The following is a 22410-nucleotide window of genomic DNA, read 5'->3' on the forward strand; positions in this document are numbered from 1 at the left end:
TAAGCTGTCCTCTCTCTCTCCTCCTCGGCTACCAAATAGGGAAGGGCTCCCTGTCTGGTGGACATGTGACTCACGCGACCTTACCTATCATTGGAGATGACTCACACTCCTTACCCTGCCCTCTTGCCTTGTATACAATAAATAATAGCGTGGCCAGGCATTAGGGGCCACTACCGATCTCTGCGCCTTGGTGGTAGTGGTCCCCTGGGCCCAGCTGTCTTTTCTTCTATCTCTGCCTTGTGTCTTTATTTCTACGATCTCTCATCTCCGCACACGAAGAGAAAAACCCACAGGCCATGTAGGGCTGGACCCTACAGAGATGTAGACAGAACAGGAGAAATATGCTGTATCATGGGGCATGGAAGAAAGAAATCGCTGTCTTGTCAAGACCAGACCACTGAAACTGCGGCCTTCCCGGAGCTGCTGCTTCGCTTCCAAGCACTCACTCTGCACCAGTTGCACAGAGATAAATATGGAACATGGCACAGCCTTCAAATAGCAGGCAGACTCATAAACAATTATATGACAGTGCAATGTATGCAGCAATAGCAGCATGCCCAAGATGCTACCAAAGCACAGAGAAGGGATGCTGCTCCCAACAACCCCCTCAGTTATGCATGCCAGGAACCCGGGAGCCAGCCTAGACTTCTCCCTCACTCCACACACCTTGACAGTCTCCAGGTCCTCTTCATCAGAAATGCCTTTGGACTCGTCTTCATCCCGTCTTCCAAGGCCCTTGATATCTATTGCTCCATTATCACTTGTCATCTCTGTCTGGACCTCATGGCTTGCCCCAGTTATGGCCTCATTTCCCATCTTCCCCTTTCAGCCAGTTTTCCCCAACAGCTGTTTCTACTTGCTGTGTGCAAACACTCAGTTTCCATTCTCTGTTAAACCTGCTCCCTCAGGCTTGCGTACCCACCACTCCACCAAAACTGCTCCAGTCTTCTACGTTGCTAAACCCAGTGATTCTTATCCTCAGCTTACCTGACCTATCAAAATTTGATGCACACCTCCCTCCTTGCAATGCCTTCCTCCCTTGAACTCCAGGATGCCATGTCCTTCTAGTTTTCTGCCTACCTCGCTGTCTGCCTCATTTCCATTATCTTTGTTGGTTCTTTCTCATCTCCTTAACTTTCAATGAGCTCTCCTCTGAATGAGGCTTACAGATCCTACTGTCTAACATCGAATTCTTCATGCTCCCCTGAAAACTCATTCTTCCCACAGCTTTTCTCTTCTAGGTAAAGAACAACTCCATTTTTCAGTTACTCAGACAAAAAAGTTTAAATCTTCCTTAATTTCTCTCTTTCTCTCCACCCTGTATACAAATCATCTGAAAATTCTGTTTGCTCTACCTTCAAAATATGTCCAGAATCAGATCACTTTTTATTACTTTTACCAGCATAGCCTGGTTCAAGCCATCATTGTATCTTGTCTAAATGACTGCATTAATAAAAATGGCTACCATATATAGTGCTTACTGTGTGCCAGGCACTTCCCACATGCTTTGCATATATTGATTCATTTACTCTTCACAACAGCTCCATAAGCTAGGTATCATTACACTATTACCCCAATTTACAAAAGAGGAAACTGAAGGCCAGGGAGGCTGTGTGACTTGCCCAAGGTCACTCAGAGAATAAATAATAGAGTTGGTCTCCCTGCTTCCACTCCGGACTCCCATGCAGTCTATTCTCACACAGCAGCCAGAATGATCTGAATGCAACATCAGTTACATTGTGCTCCTTCTTTACTCAAAACCCTGTGATAGCTCTCCATCTTATTCAAGTAAAACTAAGACCTTCAGTGCCTCTAATGGCCTACACCAGGGTTGACAAACTATGGTTTGCAGGCCATTCTGACCCATCACCCATTTTTGTAAGTAAAGTTTTGTTGAAACAGCCATGTTTATTCTTTTACATTTGGTCTGTGGCTGTTTTCACACTACAAGGGCAGAGTTCAGCAGTTGCAAGAGAGACCATGTGGTGCACAAAGTCTGAAATATTATGTTTACTGTCCGCCCCTTAACAGATAAGCTTTGCCAACCCCACCCTACACAGTTTGCCCCCTCCCCATGTCTCTGATGTTGCCCCTGGCCCCCACCTTGCCTGCCTTGATTCTGCTCCAGCCACACTGGCCTCCTTGCTTTTCCAAGATCTCACCAGGTATGCTCTGACCTCAGCCTCTGCCCTCACTGTTCTCTCTGCCTGGAAGGCTTTCCCTGGGACCTGGAATGCTTTCCTCCCTCACTCCCTTTAGGCCTTTTAATCCTTTTCTCACCAGGGCCTTCGCTGATCATCTTATCTAAAATTGCAACTCTGCCCACATTCTCTATCCTCCTTCCCTGCTTTATTTTTTTCCCATTGCTTTTCATATTATCTGAAACACTATATATCATAATATTTATATGTTTGTTGCCTGTCTCCCCCTAGTAGAGTGTAGGCTCCCAGAGGGCAGCAGTCTTTATTTTGTTGTCTTATAGATCTCTAATGCCCAGAACAGTCGCTGGCACAGTGTGGGCATTCAGTAAGTATTTGTAGAATTCATGAAGGGATGGGAGACTTCTTCAACGGTCTGCTAACTAGTTCCCCTGTTTGTGGTTTCTTCTCTCTTCTAGTCCAACATTCACCCTGCTACTGGTAATCTGTCTAAACACAGACCTGCCTGTCCTTCAGTGACCTCCATCCCTGCAGGAGAAAGGCTCCTTCTCATGGCACGTATGGCATTTTCCACCCAGCCCTGACTCTCCTCTCTAGCCCCAGCTCCACCTCCACTCCCCTCTCAAGACATAAGGAAATAAGATGCAGAGCTGATGACTTGCCCAAGATCACACTACTGGGAAGTGATGGAATAGAATGTGAACCCAGACTGCCTTACTCCCTAGTCCATGAGCCTAACCACCAATCAAAACAACAGCTAAACACCCAACCTTTCACCAATACCTCATGTCCTTCTGCGATGTTTTGGCATTCTCTACTCTGCTCTCTGTGCCTGAACATCGTCCTCCCTTTTCTCTGCTGTCCACTTCTGTGTGTTCCTTTGGAAAACTCTCAAAATCTGACTCACAGGTCACCTCCTCTGGGAACCTCCCTACACTTTACCTCCTCCTCTAGGCCCTGTCATGTCCAGATGCCCAGCACATGCCCAAATCCCAGCACTCACCACACGGCACGGAGGGGTCCCTATCGGCCCAACTTAAATGATAGGAATTAGAAATCATATGACACGTGATACTAATAAAGTCTGACTTGATGCCTACAACTTTGGAATAATGCAACTCTTACCAATTAAATAAAAAGAACTAAGGCTCACGTAATTTCAAAGCTGCCTATCCAAGTCCATCGCAAATAGCGTTTACATTCTTGCCACACGGTGGCGCCACTTTAGCCGGTAAGGTGAAATCCCCGACACGTCCTGTCAGTGATGTCTGAACGGGGGTGTTGTTTGCACACACCAAGTGATTGTGGTGGCTTTTATTCAGGTTTTATACTTTTAAATCTCTTTAAACATCTTGTAATAATGTCATTCATACATTCCATAAGCGGTAGTTCTATGACAGTGCTGAGAAACACTGTGGAAAATCAGTTAGGATGGAAGGGAGGTTGTATGTTGGATGTGATGAAACCCCATGCCATGCTCTGCTGTTCAATGAGCAGGCAGCCCCCCAAAAAATAAGAGATGATACTGAGACTATAGGAATTATGGTTATAGATTGATGTTTCCCTAGAATATATTTATCTCTTTTTTTGTCAGGGGAGGGGATGGGGTCTCACTCTGTTACCCAGGCTGGAGTGCTGTGGTGCGATCATGGCTCACTGCAGCCTCGACTTCCCAGGCTCAAGTGACCCTCCCACCTCAGCCTCCTGAGTACCTAGGTCCACAGGCACATGCCACCATGCTGGGCTAATTTTTTAATTTTTTGTAGAGACAAGGTCTCCTTAATTTGCCCAGGCTGGTCTCAAACTTCTGGCCTCAAGTGATCCTCCCACCTCAGCCTCCCAAAGTGCTGGGATTACAGGCATGAGCCATTGTGCCCCCGCAGAATGCATTTCCATAAGAAATATTCTTCAGAAGAAACGTGCACTGAATGACGTGCACTTTGACTCCGGCCCTGCATGGTAAAGATTAATTTTTCTTGCTTTCTCAGCCATAAGCTGGGAGATTCCTAATGACTCAGCTACAGTTGAGCTGCTGTTTTGATTAGTGGTTAGGCTTATGGGCTCGGCAATCTGGGTTCAAATTCTAATTCCACCACTCCCCAGTAGTGTGATCTTGGGCAAGTCATCAGCTCTGCATCTTATTTCCTTATGTGTAACATGGCCACAGAACTGCTTTCAGCTCATGGGGTGCTGCGTGAGAGGTAAATGGAGCCAGTCTATGAGGGCTCAGCGCAGCACTGGGACAGTGTCCCTGCTGGCTGGCATGAGCCATGCTTCCCTTCCGCAGCCACATTAACCCAGCTCACAGCTGAGCCAAACTCCCAGACAGGGAAGGTTCCCATCACTTAGAGAATTGTCTCGCCCTCCTCTCTTGTCCTTTCTGACTCGGAGCTAGCGTGCTGACTGTGCTCATCTCAGAAAACCAATATGGTATTCAGCTCCTTGCCAATCTCATTTTGAACTCTGTGGGGAAAGTTTTGGGTTTTTCTGAAATAGTAGGAAAGGCCATTATAGCTCTGGTGAATCAAGGCTGGCAAGATGTCAGCAAAGCCTTTGGGGACCTGTCTCTCCCCTTTGCCACGTCCACCTCTCCTTCCCTGGGCTATTATGACCAACTCCTCACATCTCTGGAGACTTCACAAGGACCTGCTGCCTGGCACATGGCACCCCGTCAGACCCAGAGTTCTCTCCTTGCCCCATCCCCAGTCAGAGCTCAGAGAGCGGGGCTCCATGGAGACGCCCTTGCTCCTCCTTCTCAGGAGGCGCTCTTGCCATCTTTGGTGAACAGGATATTTTAGGGACAAGTAAAAGGATGATAAAGGCTGGAAGGGGCTTATAGGGACACTGCTCCTCCCTCTCCTTGGAGTGCCATTGGCTAGTAAGATTTGAGACGGCCAATTTTGAAGGCTGAGGGTAGGAGTTGCTTCTGATTGCAAGACTCTGACCTGGAATCACTAAAGCAATTGGGCAGGCCTGGAAAAGGGAAAACAGGAATGTATTAGTCAGGCTTCTCCAGAGAAACAGAAGCAATAGGATGTGTAGATATGAAGAGATTTATTGTAAGGAATTGGCTTACATGACTGTGGAGGCTGGGAAGCCCCTCTTCCTGCCATCTGCAAGCTGGAGACCTGGGAAAGTCAGTGGTGTCATTCAGTACAAGTCTGAAGGCCTAAGGACCAGGGGAGCCTATGATCCCAGTCTGAGAGCAGGAGAAGACAAATGTCACAACTCAGGCAGCCAGGCAGAGGACAAACTCAGCCTTCCTCTGCCTGTTTGTTCTATTCAGGCCCCTGACAGATTGGATGGTGCTACCCACACTGGGAAGGGCTGTCTGCTTTACTCAGCCACCAACTCAAACACCAAAATCATCTTGAAGCACCCTCACAGATGTACCCAGAAGTAAGCCAACTATCTGGGCACCCCATGGCCCAGTCAAGTTGACATGTAAAATTAACCATCCCAAGGAATTTTGCTCCTTAGAGCTTCATCTCTGCCAGGGTTCAGAACCTTTTCACTTTTTTCCCATGGACCCCCTATTCAGAAAGATTTTAGCTACCAAATTGCATTTTTAAAACAATCTCCTAATTTATTTCTCCGTTGCACACATGCACATGGGTGAGTGGGTAAACCGAAGAGGGGTGTGAGGGAGGATTGTCAGAGTAGAAGATGAGACAGGAGGTACCAGCCTTCCACTCTCTTGGATTCAGAGGTATTGGTGAGGCAGGACAAGGAAGGTGAGGAGGCCACACTGACTTGTCCCCTAGTGTGAAGCCCTGTGGGCTCCTTTCAAAGCAGGCCCCCCTTGTGCATCAGCACCTACCTGTAAGCAGTCCTACAGGCTACCGGCAGACCGCCAGATGGCTACAAGTCCCTGATACCTAGTACCACCTGAGAAAGAGAACAAAAACCCATTGTTCATGATGTGATGCAGCTTCCCCAATCTCTAGCCAATCAGCACTAAAACCCCAAGAAGCTATTAGCTACAAATTCCTGGCTTGTGGGGGTGGACTAAGGACTTCTCCTGGGTCTCATATGAGCAGCTAGGCTCAAGGTTTAACTTGGTGATTTTTCCTCATTTTAATAAACACACCTCTGGGTGATTTTCTGTGCTAGTGATAACATGCAATGCATGTGAGAGCATGTAGATGCTGAGTGCATACACCAACCATAGGTCAGCCTTTGCACTTCACCTCACCAGTATTTCATGCATATATATGTACAGCTCTCATAAAGGGAATTCCCTTGGGACATTGGGGGCTGTCTCTGCCTCTGAGCAGCCCACTCTGCCTCTGAGAGTGTACTTTCACTTTGCAATAAACTTCTTTGCCTACTCTTACTTTGGACCCACCCTCAAATTCTTTTGTGCGGTGAAGTCAAGAATCTGAGTCACCCCACCAGCCACACCAGCTTGGGTGATGCTCTGAAAAGGCCCTGGAGACCTAGGCAGTTGCCCTTAGCTCAGCCCCTAACTGGCTGTGTGACCTTGAGCAAGTCACTTCTTGGAGCCTCAATTTGGAAGCTGAGGAGGTCTGATAGTGTCATCTCTGCAGCTTCAGATGAGGGCTCTCCCCTCCCATTGCCATTCTGTCCCATCTGCTATGCTCAAGTTCTTGAGAGACACCCAGTCTTTGTCTCTCCCATGGATCCTTGCACAGCGTCCTGCACAAAGTGGGCACTTGGTACATTATTTGATCAATGAGGGAATGATAAAAGGAGCTTCCATTTCTGCAGCATCTCTCATGGGCCAAGCACTGTGTCAGGAACCTTTACGAATATTATGTCTGATTCTTACAACACCTCAGGATAGACATTTAAAACATTTTCTGTTGCAGGAAATTGAGTTAACATCAGGTTAACATCTAGGTTAACAGTCTACTATTATCACTGATATGCAATGCTCTTCTCTTTTCTTGTTTTACTCTACACCCCCAATATTATGATTTATAATAAGAATTTTTTTTGTTCCTCATCCATGATTCCTGACACAGAGCTCCTAAAACACTTGTAATTTGCAATGAGAGTGCTAGGTACATCTTCTGTTCTAATATTTTGTCTTTGACCCCAGTTTCTGACACAAAACTCCTAATCTCTTGGAATTTTCTGGGTGATAGGAGTGTCTTTTGTTCTAATTAGGTGACTTTTTTTTTTTCTTTTGAGATGGAGTCTTGCTCTGTTGCCCAGGCTGGAGTGGAGTGGTGCAATCTTGGCTCACTGCAAGCTCCGCCTCCCAGGTTCATGCCATTCCCCTGCCTCAGCCTCCCAAGTAGCAGGGACTACAGGCGTCCGCCACCACGTCTGGCAAATTTTTTTTTTTTTTTTTTGTATTTTTTTTAGTACAGACGGGTTTTCACCATGTTAGCCAGGATGGTCTTGATCTCCTGACCTCGTGATCCACCCGCCTTGGCCTCCCAAAGTGCTGGGATTACAGGCGTGAGCCACCATGCTCAGCCTACCCAACACTGTTTTGAAGAATTCTCCATGCTGCTCTGTGTGCATCTAGTCCATTGCTTCTGCCTGCTGTCGGGAATTCCACAGGTGCATCCACTGTAGTTGACTTATCCATTCCCTGGTGGTGAAAACCTCCAGTATCTCTCCTGTCTGCTACCACAAACACCACCATGACGAATATCCTTCTACACATCACCGTACACGCCTTCTGGGATATAATCCAAGGGCAAGATTGCTGGGTCCAAGGGCATCTACAATGTGGAGATTATGGCCCCAATTTTAGAACTGAAGAAATGATGCTTAGATTACACAAACAGCACTTGGGGATTCATTTCCAGAGTTTCCACCTCCAGATGCTATGCTAATCCCAAGGTGTCAGCCCACCTTGATGAATAACTAAATCTGGTCCATTCAGTGCAACACTTAATTTCCCTGCTATGTAGACCTCCCATCTCAATAATGAACTGAGATAAACTGAAGGGATTGCCTAGACATCTTGGCATGACTGTGACTTGAGGAACTCTTGGTTCTTTGAATTATTGACACTCTCACACGTTTTCAGCAAAACACAGTTACAAGCATGCCCCATGTCTATTGTCTTACTCCCCTAACAACCCTATGACGTAGGAATAATCATCATTTCCATTTTACAGCGAAGGAAACAGAGGTTCAGTATCATTTATTTAGCTGTAAAGTGGCAGGGCTGAGAATCAAATGCAGGCCTCTGAATCCAAGCCTAATGTAATTTCCACCACTCCAGAGCTGGTAGCCCAGGAAAATAAGCCTGTTCCCCATAGCCAGGCACTTGGATGAGATCACAAAAGCTTAGAACTTTGAGCCAGCTGTTTGCAAACCCTGTCTGCAGATGTTTGGCATTCAGCAGGGACAGCCCTGGCCAGGAAAGGGAGACAGCCCAGCTGGCACACAGAAGGGAGAGGGGCATGGTACCAGGGATGGCCCCCTGCACAGGCAGTCCCGGAACTGCAGCGCTCCATGCTGCTGTCAGTGGGTGGCAGCAAGGCGCTGTGGCCTTTCCCAACGATGGGCCTACCTGGCTTCTCTCTCCTGGCTCTCGCCCCAGACACTGAAAAACATTAGTGGTGGCAAGAGAGAAACAAATGCCCTCTGCTTTTGAAGTCTTCCCTGGCAAACCCCTCTAGCTGATGTTATTCCATTCTGTTCAGCTTACACAGCCCAGCATTTTCACAAACACACTTCCATTAGACAAATATTTGCTCTCTACTCTGTGCCAGACAAGTGCTCAGCAACTTGAGATTATGAAATGACTAACTTCACGAGCCATGAGTTACTAAGCAAGATACTTACACCCTGAGCCAATGATGATACGATATGATACGATAGTACCTGCCCCAAGGTGGCTGCAGGGCGAGCACATGCGCAGCACAGGGCAAACGCTAGAGGAGCGGTATTTGGTAGTATTACTTGATGTAATAAAGGAAGAAAGTAGTAAATAGAAAATATGAAGGAGCACTGGGAAGGGAACAATGAAGTAGCTCTGGACAGAGCATGGAGGTGGCAGTAGATACCACTGAGTAGGGAGACGGTGTTTAGCTGCAGGATGAGATGTTTCCTGGTGAAGAGGCGCAAGGTAGCAAAGGGAAGAACATGCATAAAATAAAGACGTTCCCTCCCTCTGCAAAGAGCCTTCACCAGGGCTTCTTTCCTCCCCTCTGTAGCCTGGACGTGGTTGCACTTAATCCATTTCCAAGCCTCTCTTTTCCTTAGATTCTGAGCTCTTTGAAACCTGGGACCACGTGTTCCGCCCTTAGCACAGGATTGTACACAGTCAGCACTTATTAGAGACTTTTGGTGAATGAAATACAAGAGGTATAAAGGAGCATGGGCTCTACAAGTAGTGGGGAAGGGTCTGCATGCCTGATGCATAGAGCAAATGCTGGGAACGAGAGGGATGAATGCTGAGAGTTAGACCGTCAAGTGTCCCGTGCTATCGGCTGGGGATTTCCATGGATGGCTCGGATTAAGGAGCAGCAATGAGAAAGAGAGTAAATGTAGGAAGTGGGAAGGGTTGGCCACTACACAGATTGATGGGGACGGAAGCTGGAGGAAGAAGTCAAGGATAACACTTTGCTCCATTCTGAACTGGCTTCCTGCTCTTGAATAATTCACCATGTCTGCCAAGAGGGCACAAACATTCATTCGAATGAGGCCCCACACATTCTGCTGGAATTGATTGGCTCCCATCTTGGCAGGGGAACAGAGCCAACAGGATGTGTATCTATACCTAGAAAGAGAGAGGTCTATTTTAAAGAATTGGCTCATGTGATTGTGGAGGTGCAAGTCCAAAGTCTGCAGGACAGGCCAGCAGCTGGAGACCCAGGGAAGAGCTGCAGATTGAGCCCACAGTCAGCCTGCTGGCATCATTCTTCTTGCTTAGGGGAGGTCAGTCTTTGTTCTTCAGCTTATTAGATGACACTCGCCCACGTCATGGAAGGCAATCTGGTTGACTCAAAATCCACCCATTTAAATGTTAATGTCTTCCAAAAAACACTTTGACAGAAACATCCAGAAAAATGTTAGAATGTTTAACCAAAGATCGAGGCACCATGGCCTAGCCAAGCTGACATATAAAATTAACCATCACAGCACTCTAAGAATTCAGCCACGTCCCTCACACGGACAATCAGTTCATCTGCAGCTGATCTGCAAGCGTGCTTTCTCTCTCTCTCTCTCTGATATCTCTATACCCCAACAGAGTCACTACAGGGAAAATTCCTGATATGGGGGTGGTTACTCCCATGCTGTTCTTGTGATACTGAGTGATTTCTCACGAGATCTAATGGTTTTATAAGGGGCTTTCCCCCCTTGCTTGGCACTTCTTCCTGCCACCCTGTGAAAAAGGTGCCTGCTTCTCCTTTGCCTTCCGCCATGATTGTAAGTTTCCTGAGGCCTTCCCAGCAATGCAGAACTGAGTCAATTAAAGCTTTTTCCTGGCTGGGCGCTTTGGCTCACGCCTGTAATCCCAGCACTTTGGGAGGCTGAGGCAGGCCGATCACCCGAGATCAGGAGTTCAAGACCAGCCTGACCAACATGGTGAAACCCTGTCTCTACTAAAAATACAAAAATTAGCCGAGCATGGTGGCATGTGCCTGTAATCCCAGCTACTCAGGAGGCTTAGGCAGGAGAATTGCTTAAACCTGGGAGGTGGAGCCGAGATCGTGCCACTGCACTCCAGCCTGGGGAATAGAGCGAGACTCTGCCTCCAAAAAAAAAAAACAAAAAAACCCCACCTTTTTCCTTTATAAATTGCCAGTCTCAGGTATTTCTTCATAGCAGTGTGACAATGGACTAACACACTATCTCCAGCCCTATTTTGCCCACATGAGCCATGCCGCCCCATTTGTCGTTCTCCTCACATTCCCAGAGTCAGACACATCTGTAAGGCAGCAACTCACGAAAAACTCCTGAGAGTAGGCAGGGAGCAAATCTTCTCCACTCCTGGGTCCCCTCAAGTTCCAGGGGAACATTAACCTGTGTCTCCTTGGCCAGGGATGGAAGGGCAGGGGCAGGGAGCCGACGGTATGTTCAAATGGTGTGGTTTGAAGAGAATTAAATACAGAGATTATTTATGAAGGTGTGGGCAGGGTGCGGGGAAACCCATGTCCAGTGCAGTATCCCTGAGCTAGCTAGTAACGTAGGTGCTGTTACCACCGCAGCCACCATGACCAGAGCCATAGGACCTTGGCAGAAGGAAGCCCCGGAATAAATACCCACCCTCACTTTCCTCCTGCCTTCTTTGTCCTGTTACTGTTCCCCATGATCTGAATCCAACCAGAGGCACTGGTCAGAGAGGCCCATTGGTGTGTTTATAGCTCAACTTCCCGGGGCAGAGAGGCGAGTGGAGAGGGTGAAGAGGGAATGTGGAAGGCGACCCTGAAGCTATCTAGCCAGGCAGGGTAGAGGTCCCTTCACGCTCACATCTAGAGCTCTTGCTCCTTCTCCAAACCCTCTCACCTGTCTCCAGCTCAGAGCCAAGCATGGTGACAGGGGATGGGGAACTTGTTCTGCCTTTTCATTTCCTCCTTGAAATATCTTCTTTCTTATACCTGTAGGCCTAGACCAGGCAGCTTGCCCTTCAGAGCTGAGGATTTGCCATCTGTTTCAAGCTGGCCCATTTCTGGCATCTACCCGTGGGGCAAATGGTGGCCTCTAGGTCAGCCATCTCAAGTGTGTGTGTGTGTGTGTGTGTGTACGTGTGCGCGCGCATGTGGGTGAGTGTGTTAGAGTGTGTGAGTGTGTGTGAGTGATAGTGTGTGTGAGTGTGTGTATATGAGAGAGAGAGGAGGAGAGGAGAGGTAAGGGGAAGGGAGGGGAGGGGAGGAGAGGGGAGAGGACAGGGAGGGGAGGGGAGAGGAAGCAGGAGGAGAGGAGAGGGAGGGGAGGGGAGGAGAGGAAGGGAAGGGGAGGAGAGGGAGGGGAGGGGAGGGAGGGGAGGGGAGGGGAGGAGAGGGAGGGGAGGGGAGGGAGGGGAGGGGAGGAGAGGGAGGGGAGGGGAGGGAGGGGAGGGGAGGAGAGGGAGGGGAGGGGAGGGAGGGGAGGGGAGGGGAGGAGAGGGAGGGGAGGGGAGGAGAGGGAGGGGAGGGGAGGGGAGGGAGGGGAGGGGAGGGGAGGGAGGGGAGGGGAGGAGAGGGAGGGGAGAGGAGAGAGAGGAGGGGGGGGAGGGGAGGGGAGGAGAGGGGAGAGCAGAGGGAGGAGGGGAGGGAGCATTTTGGTAAACTTCTAAAATAACGAATCCCCGAAAATGGTGAATTTTTACTGAATATTTCCTGTGTACCAAGCACAGCACAGCTCCTTTAGTCCTCCCCTATCTCCTTCAGTGATGTTATGTTTTTCCTAATTTACAGATGAGGAAACTGAGACTTCAAGGGTCCAAATATCTTAGTGTTCTTGAGCCAAAGGTGCTGAGTGAAGGAGACATGGTCCCTGCCCTTGAGGAGCTGGCAGTCTTTCTGGGGAGACAGATGGTGAGCAGGTGAGCAGGTGCATGGTGTGGTAAGTGCTGTCACGGATGGGTGAGACACCATTCGGTGCACAGAGGAGGAAGTGATTTTATACCAGGGGTGTGTCTATGAGGACGTCAGAAAAGAGGGGGCATTTGTGTTTAGGCTTAAAGTCTTATTTGGGTCACTAGATGGACCTAGAGGGCACTCCAGGCAATGGGAAGAGCGTGCAAAGACACAGACAAGAAAGGGCATGGTGTTCTGGGAAAATGGTGAGAATTCCATTGTGGATGGAGCAAGGGGAAGAGGGAGGAGGGGAGGAAAAGACGAGGGATGGAGGCAAGGAGAACAGTCTTGGCTTTTATGTTAAAATAAATTCTCATGGCAGAATTCTTGCTGATGTGCAAATTCAAAATTTTATTCAAAACATAGGCTCTGTAGTGATCAACCAAAGACCCACACTGGAAGTGTTAAGTAAATTTCATCTGTTCAGCCTGTCCAAACACAGCTATAGAAAGAGCTAAACAGGGCTTGAAAAGGATGTTTGGAATACTTAAAAAAAAAAAAAAGTAGAGTCAGAAGAGCCTTTTGCAGTTTCTAGGAAGATTGACTACTCTGTGTTTTAGGAGCGGTGCCTGCCACTATGCATGGTTAACTGAGCTGGAGGACCCTGTGCTTCCCGCACCTCACAGGCGGAGCAGCCTTTCAGGAACCCCTTCCGAGGCTTCTTCCTGTGGGCATGCTGCTTTCTCATCACTGCTGCTGCTGACCTTTCTCCCCAGCAACTACCAAAAGCCCGTTTATCCACAGTCTAAACAACCAAGAGAATCAAGGAACCCCACGGAAGGAGGATGAGAGCAGTCTGTACTCAATTTTATAATCAGTAAATAATAAGAAAACAAGCTCCTGCTGGGCACTTAGTTCAACAACAGCTCCCAGGTTGCATGTAGTCCCACAACCAGCATTGTTCGACTTCTGCATCTTTTGTGTGGCTCGCCCTGTTCTGGGCACTCAAGACATTTCACAACAATATCTGTGAAATTATAACATGTCATCTGCATTTTTAAGATGCATTATGGACAAGGCATGGTGCTGGGAGTGCTTTGGGAGGCTGAGGTGGGAGGATCACTTGAGGCCAAGCACTCCAGTCCAGCCCAGGCAACAGAACAAGACCCCATCTCTACAAATTTTTTTTTTTTTTTTAAATCAGCTGGGTGTGGTGGCACAAGCCTGTAGTCCCAGCTATTTGGGAGGCTGAGGCAAGACGATCACTTGAGTCCAGGAGTTGGAGGCCACAGTGAGCTAGGATCATGCCACTACACTATAGCACGGATGACAGAGAGAAACTCCTTCTTTAAAACAAACAAACTGACAAAACAAAAGGGAAGCATGATGGTGTGCCACGGAGGGGTCTATTTGAAGGCATTTAGACTGGATTCAGCCAGTCAGAAAGTTCAATTAACCAGAAAATTTCATTTTCCAAAGAATCAGAATAACCAGGAGTTCATTGGAATCTCCCTGAAGGTCCTCCTGGATTTATTCCCATGGACTTACCCTACGAGCTTGGAGCTGCAGCAACATTCTTCACTTCCAGGAGGCGCAGGAACCCCTGGCATCACGGTGCTCTCTGGTCTTCAGGGATGGGGATGTGTGCGGCAGCTCAGGCTTAGGTCTCCTGGGATGCACAGGCTGCTTGTAAAAAGGGCCCAGCAATGGGTGCCGGAGGCCAAAACCTGTGCACATTCTTTTGTCTGAAAGTCATAATCAGCCAGGCATGCAAAGATGTTGTTCGTAGGGGATTTATTCCAGCCTTGTATATTAGAGCAAAAAATCAGAAACAAACTAAATTTCCAACCCTCAAGGAACAGTCAACTACATTGTGGAACAGTCGGGTAATGTACTATAAAGCAGCCACTAAAAAAGGCATTGGGAAAATTTAATCATTCATCTGAAAAGATGTTCATAATAGATTAAGTTAAAAAGCAGTATATACAATAGCTAGAACATAGACACAATCCACATGTCCATTGACAGGTGAATGGGTAAGCAAAATGTGATCTATACATACAGTGGAATATTATTCAGGCTTAAAAAGGAAGGAAATTGTTTTGTTTTTTTAGACAAGGTCTTATTCTGTCACCCAGGATAGAGTGCAGTGGTATGATCTTGGCTCACTGCAGCCTCAGCCTCCCAGGCTCAAGTTACCCTCCCACCTCAGTCTCCTAAATAGCTGAGACCACAGGTGTGTGCCACCACACCCAGCTAATTTTTGTGGGCTTTGTAGAGATGGGGTTTCAGCATGTTGCCCAGGCTGGTCTCAAACTCTCAGACTCAAGGGATCCTCCTACCTTGGCCTCCCAAAGTGGTAGGATTACAGAAGTGAACCACCATGCCTGGCCTCTTTTTTTTTTTTTTTTTTTTTAATTAAGAGACAGGTTCTCACTCTGTCACCCAAGCTGGGGTGCAGTGGCGCTATCATAATTCACTGCAGCCTAAAAGGAAGGAAATCCTGATATATGCTACCACATGGGCAAACGTCGAGGACATTGTGCTAAGTGAAATATGTCAGCCACGTAAGGACAAATATTTTATGATTCTACTTATATGAAGTAGGTAGAGTGGTGGCATTCAGAGAAAGTAGAATGATGGTTGCCAGGGGCTGGGAGGAGGGAAAATGGGGAGTTATTGTTTAATAGATGAAGAGTTTTCATTGGAGAATATTTTTAAAGTTCTGGGCCGGGCGCGGTGGCTCACACCTGTAATCCCAGCACTTGGGAGGCTGAGGTAGGTGGATCACTTGAGGTCAGGAGTTCGAAACCAGCCTGGCCAACATGGTGAAACCCCGTCCCTACTAAAAATACAAAAATTAACCAGCCGTGGTGGTGCACACCTGTAATCCCAGCTGCTTGGGAGGCTGAGGCAGGAGAATTGCTTGAACCAGGGAGGCGGAGGTTGCAGTGGGCCGAGATTGTGCCATTGCACTCCAGCCTGGGCAACAAAGTGAGACTTTGTCTCAAAAAATAAAAATAAAAAAATAAAAAAATAAAAATAAAGTTCTGGAGATGGATGATGGTGATCGTTGCATAACAATTTGAATGCACTCAGTGCCACAGAACTGCATGCTTAAAAATGGATAAAATTGTAAATTGTAAATTTTATGAGAAAGTGTTTTTTTTATTTTATTTCACAATGTCCTTTTTTTTTTTTTCTTTGAGACGAAGTCTTGCTCTCTTGCCCAGGCTGGAGTGCAATGAATGGCATGATCTTGGCTCACTGCAACCTCCACCTCCCAGGTTCAAGTGATTCTCCTGCCTTAGCCTCCTGAGTAGCTGGAATTACAGGCACGCACCACAACACCCCACTAATTTTTGTATTTTTTAGTAGAGACGGGGTTTCACCATGTTGGCCAGGCTGGTTTCGAACTCCTGACCTCAGGTGATTCACTTGCCGCAGCCCCCCACACTGCTGGGATTACAGGTGTGAGCCACCACGCCTGGCCCACAATGTATTTTTTAAACTGGCAATAATTGTATGTATTTACAGGGTACAATGTAATGTTTTGATATATGTATACATTACAGAATGATTAAATCAACCTAATTAACATATCCATCATGTCACATATTTGCATGTGTGTAGTGTGAATTTGATTTTTTATTTTGATTTTTATTAGTGATGGGTACACTAGAATCCCAATCCCCACCATATTGAGCTTTGCCCAAATATTGAACATTGTACACAATAGGGAATTTGTCAACCCTCCCCCATTTTGTAGTTCCTGCTGTCTGTTATCTCCATCTGTATGTCCATGTGTACCCATTGTTACCTCCCATGTATAAGTGAGAACATGGAATATTTGACTTTCTGCTTGTCAGTTAGTTCACTTAGGTGTAGGGAAAAGAAAGAGAGATCAGACTGTTACTGTGTCTATGTAGAAAGGAAAGACATAAGAGACTCCATTTTGAAAAAGACCTGTACTTTAAACAATTGCTTTGCTGAGATGTTGTTAATTTGTAGCTTTGCCCCAGCCACTTTGCCCCAGCCACTTTGCCCCAGCCACTTTGCCCCAGCCACTTTGACCCAACCTGGAGCTCACAAAAACATGTGTTGTATGAAATCATGGTTTAAGGGATCTAGGGCTGTGCAGGACGTGCCTTGTTAACAAAATGTTTACAAGCAGTATACTTGGTAAAAGTCATCACTGTTCTCTAGTCTCAATAAACCAGGGGCACAATGCACTGTGGAAAGCCGCAGGGACCTCTGCCCTTGAAAGTGGGGTATTGTCCAAGGTTTCTCCCCATGTGATAGTCTGAAATATGGCCTTGTGGGATGAGAAAGACCTGACTGTCCCCCAGCCCGACACCCGTAAAGGGTCTGTGCTGAGGTGGATTAGTAAAAGAGGAAAGCCTCTTGCAGCTGAGATAGAGGAAGGCCACTGTCTCCTGCCTGCCCCTGGGAACTGAATGTCTCGGTATAAAACCTGATTGTACATTTGTTCAATTCTGAGATGAGAGAAAAACCGCACTATGGTGGGAGGCAAGACATGTTTGCAGTAATGCTGCCTTGTTATTCTTTACTCCACTGAGATGTTTGGGTGGAGAGAAACATAAATCTGGCTTACGTGCACGTCCAGTCATAGTACCTTCCCTCGAACTTAATTATGACATAGATTCTATTGCTCACATGTTTGTTGCTGACCTTCTCCTTATTATCACCCTGCCCTCCTACTACATTCCTTTTTACTGAAATAATGAAGATAATAAGCAATAAAAACTGAAGGAACTCAGAGACCGGTGCCAGTGCAGGTCCTTGGTATGCTGAGCGCCGGTCCCCTGGGCCCACTGTTGTTTCTCTATACTTTGTCTCCGTGTCTTATTTCTTTTCTCAGTCTCTTGTCCCACCCGACTAGAAATACCCACAGGTGTGGAGGGGCAGGCCACCCCTTCACTTAGGATAATGGCCTCCAGTTCCACCCATGTTGCTACAAAGGACATGATTTCATTCTTTTCATGGCTGCATAGTATTCCACGGTGTATGTGTACTATATTTTCTTTATCCAGTCAACCACTGGTAGACACTTGGGTTGGTTCCATGATTTTGCTAATTTTTTGTATATTTTACCACAACAGAAAAGAAAAAAACCAATATGTATGTTCCTGCAAAACAAAAAATTTAGACATAGAAAAATATTTGGGAATATGAACTAAAAAGTTATTTTTTGGGGTTGGATTATGGGGAATTTTCTTTTTTTTTCATTTTTTTTCTGAGATGGAGTTTTGTTCTTGCTGCCCAGGCTGGAGTGCAATGGTGCAATCTTAGCTCACTGCAACCTCCACCTCCCAGGTTCAAGCGATTCTCCTGCCTCAGCCTCCTGAGTAGCTGGGATTACAGGCATGCACCACCATGCCCAGCTAATTTTTTGTATTTTTAGTAGAGATGGGGTTTCGCTATGTTGGCCAGCCTGGTCTCAAACTCCTGACCTCAGGCGATCCACCTGCCTTTGCCTACCACAGTGCTGGGATTACAAGTGTGAGCCACCACACCTGGCCTATGGGGTATTTTCATTTACATTTTTCTTAGTTTTTGACAATGAACATGTATTACTTGCAGCATTTACTTTCTTCATTGAAGGAGATAGGGCAAGATAGGCACAAACTGACTCGGCCTGTCACCTAACGGGCAGTGGTTGGAAGGAAGAGTGCAGCACCACCTGCATGTGTCAAAACAATCTTCATTACTGGGCAGACACTGATTATCCCTGATGGGACCCCAACTGCCTGGACAGAGAGCCCACACCCATTCTTCCACCTTCACTTGTGTGGACACTCAGAAAACAGCAAGTGCATGGAGAACCACAGAAGCTGTGAAGTTTCCGGATCTCTCATGAGTCTCACTACTGCCTTGCGCTTTTTCTATCCATTCTCTCCCTTATTCACCTGGACAACATTCGTTCATCGAAACTCAGCCCAGCTGACACCTCCCCCGGGAAGCCTTCCCTTACCCTCCGAGCTATGTCTAGAGTCCCGAGCTCTCTCTGTGCAGTACATATTCCACAGACTGAGCTCCTGGAGGCAGGGCCAGAGCTCAGCAGCTATGCAGCCTCAGTGCCCAGCCCAACGCCCAGCCCAGGCAGGAGCTCAGGTTGGCTGAGCTGAACAGAAACTATCTTGTTCCTGAGATGTAGCTAGTTTCTTGATGGAGGTCACCCAGTGCTAGCAGCTCAGTTTCCAACTCCATTTTGAGAATTATGGCCAATAATTTGTTTTCCTAAAGCAAAAAGGAGGTGAATCATAAATCTGAGTGGTTTTTGTTTGGCAGACTTTTTCTTTCTTTCTTTTTTTTTCCTTTTAGAGACAGGGTCTTGCTCTGTCGCCCAGGCCGGAGTGCAGTGGTACAATCACAGCTCAGTGCAGCCTTGACTTCCCTGATTCAATGTTTAGCCTTTAATGCAAATATCACAAGTGGGCCATTGATTATTTTTAAGGGGAAAGGTAACTTTTTGGCAAGTGACTCATGTCCACACACACCCCATATTTGAATTTCACTTGTCAGTGATTCTTACCTGGACTTGAGCTGCTCAAGAGCTGGGAGCCCACCCACTGCATGCCACGTAGTAGGTCTTCGCCCCTGTGCCAATCATTAGAGACATTGGGGCCCTGAAAGCTGCCGATGTCGCCCTGTTGCCATTGGCTTTCACTCTTTCTTGTGCTCTTGCCACATGCCAGGCATTGTTGTAGGTGCTGAGGAGGCAGCAGGGAACTAATCCTACAAAACACGAGCCCACCCCTCCCACCAAACAACACTTACAAACTCTTACCAGAAGCCGGGCCCCATAGACTCACCCATTTTAAAGAAGAGAAAGAGAGAAAGGAAGGAAAGGCTGCACTGCAGGACTCTGGAACAAGTGTAGATTGGGACCCAGAAGTCTTCAGTTTATTTTGAGCTTTCTGGCTGTGTGACTTTGGGAAATCTACTTGACCTGTCACTACCTCAATTTCCTTATTCGTAAAATAGGAATAATGACAATATCTAATAAGATCGAGAGAATTAAATTAAACATGTAAAGTGCTTAGAATAATTTGTACACCCAGTACAAATTACTATTTATTGCAGTTGCTGTTATTACTAACCCAGAGTAGGTCCTGTAACATCTCAGCTTTAGTTTCTTCTCCTGTAAAGGGAACAATACTAACACCTCCCTCATAGGTAAAAGGCTAATGAGATGAAGCAGGTGAAAGCACTTTATCAACTGGGGTTATAAACTAGGTACTCACAGCCTCCAGCAGCAAGCCACTCAGGGAATCCAGGGAGATAAGGGGTAGGAGGCAGAAGGTGTCCGGGAGTCACGGGGTTTGGGATCAGGAACAAGCAGCTGACTCTCAGCTCCAGCAGTTGTGGTCATGCAGATGTTTCCAATGAAGCCACAAATCCAGATTTTTATGTAAGATCCCTAGTTTTTAAATGTTGGCAACTAAGTCAAGTTTTTGTAAGTCACTTTGAGTGCCAATCAAAACAAGGGTGCCGCCAATTCGTGACCTGTTATAAACTTTTACAACTATTACTTAATAAACCAAGGGGGAAAACTACGAACGTAGCTGATGCAATAACTCAACTGAAAAGCCGAAAAATAACTAATATTTGATTCTCCCAGTAGCCCTAAGAGGCAGGCATTAGCATCCCCATTTTACAGATAAGGAAACTGACCAGAGATGGAAGGTCACACAATTGCTGAATGGCCAATGGGGCTGGATGCTGTGACTCTGTGACTCCCTAACCCAGTCTTTTTTCACTCGGACTATGCAGCATGATTGCAGCACAGTGTCCTGAGCCCTCAGGCCCCACAACTTCACTGCAGAACTAAAATGCAGGGGAGCCAGCATCCAGACTCATTGTCCTGCCCTGCTCCACAGGGCATGTAGGGAAAAACCTACATGAAGACCATTAACGGCAACACCAATTTATTTTATTTTTTTGAGACAAGGTCTTGCTCTGTCACCCAGGTTGGAGTGCAGTGGCACAATTACAACTCACCACAGGCTTGACCTCCTGGGCTCAAGAGATCCTCCTGCCTCGGCCTTCCAGGAAGCTGTGCACCACCATGCCCAGCTAATTTTTTGATTTTTTTGTAGGGATGGGGTCTCACTATGTTACCTAGGCTGGACTTAAACTTCTGAGCTCAAGCAATCCCCCTACCTCAACCTTGCAAAGTGCTGGGATTACAAGCGTCAGCCACCATGTCTGCTGTGGGTTTTTGTGTTCCATCATTCAACATCTGAATTGGTCCTTGCCTAAAAGAGCTGCTAGGCCATTAAGGTGTCTTTTCAGTAAGGCTTCCAGATCTGTAGGCAACTGAAAGAGAAAAGAGAGAGAAAGGATGTTAGGGTCTCCAGATCAAAAAGAGCCTCAGAACCAGTCCCCAAAGCAATGTACAAAAATGCAGCAGGGTCTATATACTAATACACTCACTTTATATGCACAATCCAAACCATAAGTCTCTACATAGCTGTGGTTTAGACCAGGGGCTCCCATCACCCTCGACTCAATGCAGGGCCCCACCCCCAAACCATTCACTCAGAACTGGGGATTTGATGGGGATATGGGTATGTTTTAAAAGCTCTCCAGTGACTTACCTTGATCACTGATCTACTGAAGACTAAGATAATTCATTCATTCACTTTATTCATTCAACAACCCTTCCTTCCTTCCTTCCTTCCCTTCCTCCCTCCTTTCTTTCTTTCTTTCTTTTCTTTCTTTCTTTCCTTCTCTCTCTCTCTTTCTTTCTTTTTCTCTTTCTTTCTTCTGAGATGGAGTCTTGCTCTGTCATCGAAACTGGAGTGCAGTGGCACATTCTTGGCTCACTGCAACCTCTGCCTCCCGGGTTCAAGAGATTCCTCTGCCTCAATCTCCTGAGTAGCTGGGCCTACAGGCATACACCACCATGCCAAGCTAATTTTTGTGGTTTTAGTAGAGAAAAATATATGTTGGCCAGGCTGGTCTCGAATTCATGACCTCAAGTGATTCACCCACCTCAGCCTCCCAAAGATTACAGGCGTGAGCCACCACACCTGGCCAAACAGCTATTTCTTGAGTACCTACTATGTGGCAGGCACAATATTAGTGTTGGAAATAGAGGGAAATAGAAGACAATGTCCTTACCCTATCCTAGTTGGGAGAGAAAGTAAAAAAAAAAAAAAAAATAGCATAATTTTAGGTACAATATAAATTGTTATAAAGAAAAATAAAACAAGTTAAGGAAGTAGGGAGTGACTGAAGAGCAGCTTATTTTATTGAACATTGTTAACATTTTTTGAATTAAGCTTACTTTTGAGTAGGTAACAGATTTGCAAGTTTTTAAAAAATCAAAATAGAAAAGATGTACCCTGAGAAGACCTGCTCCAGCCTCTGACTCCATTCCATATTCTGGCCCAAACTTGGTTCCCTGACTGGCAGTGTCAGCACCCCTGGGAACTTGTTAGAAATGCACATTTTTAGGTGGGGCATGGTGGTTCACGCCCGCAATCCCAGAGCTTTGGGAGGCCAAAGTGGAAGGATTGCTTGAGCCCAGGAGTTTGAGCCTGCATCAGGCTAGGATTGTGCCACTGCACTCCAGCCTCGGTGACACAGCAAGATCCTGTCTCAAAAAATAAAATAAAATAAAATAAAAGAAAGAAAGAAAGAAAGAAAAAAGAAAAAAAAGCAAAAGGAAAAAAAGAAAAGAAATGCAGGTTTTGTGGCTCCACTCCAGACCTACTGAATCAGAAGCTGTAGGAGTGGGAGCCAGTGGTTTGCATTTTAACACAGGGAGGGATTAGCCCTCCCTGTGA

General features: G+C 46.7%; 1 protein-coding gene across 4 annotated transcripts in view; it reads right to left on the minus strand.

The window, feature by feature from the left end:
- Window positions 1–22410, minus strand: part of CPT2 (carnitine palmitoyltransferase 2) — an 89801-nt gene that overhangs the window by 25405 nt on the left and 41986 nt on the right. Inside the window, exons 6-12 of one of the 4 annotated variants that reach the window (XM_063655788.1) lie at window positions 20780–20935; window positions 19861–20036; window positions 19149–19372; window positions 14141–14275; window positions 5980–6047; window positions 5236–5358; window positions 667–5132 (exon numbers count right to left, since the gene is read on the minus strand). The gene's annotated coding sequence lies outside the window, so the exon portion shown is untranslated. Of the gene's footprint in view, window positions 1–666; window positions 5133–5235; window positions 5359–5979; window positions 6048–14140; window positions 14276–19148; window positions 19373–19860; window positions 20037–20779; window positions 20936–22410 lie in introns of those variants that run through there. The other 3 variants (XM_063655796.1, XM_063655798.1, XM_063655791.1) reach the window with 3 other exon arrangements.

This window comes from Pongo pygmaeus, chromosome 1 (genome assembly GCF_028885625.2).
Source record: "Pongo pygmaeus isolate AG05252 chromosome 1, NHGRI_mPonPyg2-v2.0_pri, whole genome shotgun sequence".
Classification (NCBI taxonomy): domain Eukaryota; kingdom Metazoa; phylum Chordata; class Mammalia; order Primates; family Hominidae; genus Pongo; species Pongo pygmaeus.